We start from the raw sequence: 4,340 nt of genomic DNA, 5'->3' as shown, positions 1-4,340 counted from the left end.
CAATTTCTATAACACTTCCTACTTCCCCACTGATGGCTGAGTCTTTTATTTTTTTTCTCTTTTGTAGAGACAAAGTCTCTCTCTGTTGCCCAGGCTGAAATGCAGTGGTGCAGTCATGATGCATTGCAGCCTCTACCTGCCAGGCTCAACTGATTCTCCTGCCTCAGCCTCCTGAATAGCTGGGATTAACAGGCGCCCACCACCACACCCAGCTAATTTTTGTATTTTCAGTAGAGACAGAGGTTTCACCGTGTTGGCCAGGCTGGTCTCGAACTACTGACCTCAAGTGATCCACCCACCTCAGACTCCGAAAGTGTTGGGATTACAGGTGTGTGCCCTCGAGCCCAGTCATGGCAGAGTCTTTGTTTTGTTCTTTTTGAGACAGAGTCTCGCTCTGTTGCCCAGACTGGAGTGCAGTGGCTCAATCTCGGCTCACTGCAAGCTCCGCCTCCCAGGTTCACGCCATTCTCCTGCCTCAGCCTCCCGAGTAGCTGGGACTACAGGCGCCCGCCACCACGCCCAGCTAATTTTTTTGTATTTTTAGTAGAGACGGGGTTTCACTGTGCTAGCCAGGATGGTCTCGATCTCCTGACCTCGTGATCTGCCCGCCTCGGCCTCCCAAAGTGCTGGGATTACAGGCGTGAGCCACCGCGCCGCCTGGCCCCATGAGTCTTAAAGGACTCAGACAGGTGTGCGGGGTGAAGTGAAACACGCTCAGCAGAGGGAACAGCATGCATGGAGGCCTGGAGAGTTTGATCTGTTTGAGGAAGTGAAAGACCTTCAGGGTGACTGGGGTATCAATTTTAAGAGTTTGGAAGGGGAAGTAACAATTGAAACTGGGGCATAGCAGGCAAAAGCCAGGGTGGGGGTACTCAGAATCAAGGGGTTGGGCATTCTCCGGGAGCAATGGGGAGCCATGGAAGATTTTTTTTTTTTTTTGAGACTGAGTCTGGCTCTGTCGCCCAGGCTGGAGTGCAGTGGCCGGATCTCAGCTCACTGCAAGCTCCGCCTCCCAGGTTCACGCCATTCTCCTGCCTCAGCCTCCCGAGTAGCTGGGACCACAGGCGCCCGCCACTTCGCCCGGCTAGTTTTTTGTATTTTTTAGTAGAGACGGGGTTTCACCGTGTTAGCCAGGATGGTCTCGATCTCCTGACCTCGTGATCCGCCCGTCTCGGCCTCCCAAAGTGCTGGGATTACAGGCGTGAGCCACCGCACCCGGCCGCCATGGAAGATTTAAGCCAGAGAGTGAAGCAGTCTAACTAGTTCTTTTATTTTTTTATTTTATTTGTATTTTTGACTGGGTCTTTAAGAAGTTGTCTCAGGCCAGGCACAGTGGGTCACGCCTGTAATCCCAGCACTTTGGGAGGCTGAGGCGGACAGATCACTTGAGGTTAGGAGTTTGAGACCAGCCTGGCCAACATGGTGAAACCCCGTCTCTACTAAAAATACGAAAATTAGCTGGGCATGGTGACGCACATCTGTCATCCCAGCTACTTGGGAGGCTGAGGCAGGAGAATCGCTTGAACCCGGGAGGCGGATGTTGCAGTGAGCTGAGATTGCACCACTGCACTCCAGCCTGGGTGACAGAGTGAGACTGGGTCTCAAAAAACAAAAATACGAAACATTGGCCAGGTACCATAGCTCACACCTGTAATCCTTGCACTTAGGGAGGCTGAGGTGGGTGGATCATCTGAGGTCAGGAGTTCAAGACCAGCCTGGTCAACATGATGAAACCCCTTTTCTACTGAAAATACAAAAAATTAGCCGGGCGTGGTGGCAGGCGCCTGTAATCCCAGTTACTCAGGAGGCTGAGGCAGGAGAATTGCTTTAACCCAGGGGGTGGAGGTTACAGTGAGCCGAGGTTGCGCCACTGCACTCCAGCCTGGGCAACAAGAGCAAAATCTCCATCCAAAAATAATAATAATAATACAAAAATTTAGCCGGGCATGGTGGCACATGCCTGTGCCTGTAGTCCCAGCTACTCAGGAGGCTGAGACAGGAGAATCACTTGAACCTGAAAGGCGGAAGTTGCAGTGAACCAAGATTGCACCATTGCACTCCAGCCTGGGTGACTCCATCTAAAAGAAAAAAAAAACTGTTTCACAGGGAGGTATCCTTCCTTCGCAGAGGGGCAGTATAATTCCATGGTGTGACTTTGGAGAGTGGTTTGATAACACAGTCAAAGCTGGGTGCAGTGGCTCATGCCTGTAATCCCAGCAGTTTTGGAGGCTAAGCGTGGAGGATCACTTGAGCCCAGGAGTTCAAGATCAGCCTGGGCAACATAGTGAAACCCCGTCTCTACTAAAAATACAGAAAATTAGCCAGGTGTGGTGGTGTGCACCTGTAAGTCCCAGCTACTCGGGAGGCTGAGGTGGAAGGATTGCTTGAGCCCAGGAGGTTGAAGTTGCAGCGATCATACCACTGCACTTCAGCTGAGGTGACAGAGTAAGATGCTGTCTCCAGGCCGGGCGCGGTGGCTCAAGCCTGTAATCCCAGCACTTTGGGAGGCCGAGACGGGCGGATCACGAGGTCAGGAGATCGAGACCATCCTGGCTAACATGGTGAAACCCCGTCTCTACTAAAAAATACAAAAAACTAGCCGGGCGCGGTGGCGGGCGCCTGTAGTCCCAGCTACTCGGAAGGCTGAGGCAGGAGAATGGCGTGAACCCGGGAGGCGGAGCTTGCAGTGAGCAGAGATCCGGCCACTGCACTCCAGCCTGGGCGGCAGAGCGAGACTCCGTCTAAAAAAAAAAAAAAAAAAAAAAAAAAAGATGCTGTCTCCAAAAAAAAAAAAAAAAAAAGCTGGGTGTGGTGGCATATTCCTGTAGCTCCCAGCTACACAGGAGACTAAGGCAGGAGGACTGCTTGAGCCAGGGAGGTCATGGCTGCACTGAGCCATGATTGTACCACTGCATTCCAGCCTATATGTCAGAGTGAGATCCTGTTTCAAAACAAAAAAAGCCCAGAAACATCTTCCCTGAGGTCATATAGTTCCACTCCTGGACAGTGACAGTCACTCTATAAACAGTCAGCTCTTGTGCTCCCAGGGACACTTAGGAGAATGTTTAGAGCTGCCTTGTTTATCATATGGAAAAGGGGAGACCATTGCAAAGTCCCTCAACAAGAGACTGCCTAAGCAAATTGCAATCTGGTTGAATACTGAAATATGGTACAGCCAGGAAAACGAATTTAACCAGAATGACTAATATCATTCTGTATGAAGCTTTATAAACTCTTATAGCGTGAAAAAGCACATTGCAGAGGGATATCTGCAGTATAATACTACACATTTACCATTCATTAGATTTTTTTTTTTTTTTTTTTGAGACAGAGTTTCTCTCCTGTTGCCCAGGCTGGAGTGCAATGGCACAATCTCGGCTCACCGCAACCTCCGCCTCCCAGGTTCAGTTCTCCTGCCTCAGCCTCCCGAGTAGCTGGGATTACAGGCATGCGCCACCATGCCCGGCTAATTTTGTATTTTTAGTAGAGACGGGGTTTCTCCATGTTGGTCAGGCTGGTCTCGAACTCCCGACCTCAGGTGATCTGCCCATCTCGGCCTCCCAAAGTGCTGAGATTACAGACATGAGCCACCTTGCCCAGCCACAGTTCATAACATTTAAGACTAGATTGTAGAGGATATGAAAATGATAAACACTACTTCAGGGTCGGGCACAGTGGCTTATGCCCATAATCCCAGCACTTTGGAGGCTGAGCTACTCACCCTCCCAGCTACTCAGGAGGCTGAGGTGGGAGGATCGCTTGAGCCCCGGAGTTTGAGACCAGCTAGGACAACATGGTGAGACCCGTTCTCTACAAAAACTACAAAAATCAGCTGGGCATGGTGGCATGCGCCTGTAGTTCCAGCTTCTTGGGAGGCGAGGCAGGAGGATTGCTTTAGTCCAGGAAGCCAAGGGTACAGTGAGCTATGATCGCACCACTGCACTCCAGCCACACCCAGCTAATTTATTTTATTTTTAGTTTTTTTAGATATGGGGGGTCTCCACTATGTTGCCTAGGCTAGTCTTGAACTCCTAGGTTCAAGTGATTCTCCCGCCTTAGCCTCCCAGAGTGCTGGATTACAGATGTGAGCCACCATACCCAGCCTTAGATAAAATTACTTATTTATTTTATTTTATTTTGTTTTATACAGAGCCTCACTCTTTCACCCAGGCTGGAGTGCAGTGGTGTGATCTCGGCTCACTGCAACCTCCACCTCCAGGTTCAAGCAATTCTCTTGCCTCAGCCTCCTGAGTAGCTGCAATTACAGGTGCGCACCCCCCACACCCAGCTAATTTTTGTATTTTTAGTAGAGACGAGGTTTTGCCATGTTGGCCAGGCTG

Source organism: Theropithecus gelada, chromosome 19 (genome assembly GCF_003255815.1).
Source record: "Theropithecus gelada isolate Dixy chromosome 19, Tgel_1.0, whole genome shotgun sequence".
Classification (NCBI taxonomy): Eukaryota; Metazoa; Chordata; class Mammalia; order Primates; family Cercopithecidae; genus Theropithecus; species Theropithecus gelada.
Note: the sequence above shows the minus strand (reverse complement) of the source record.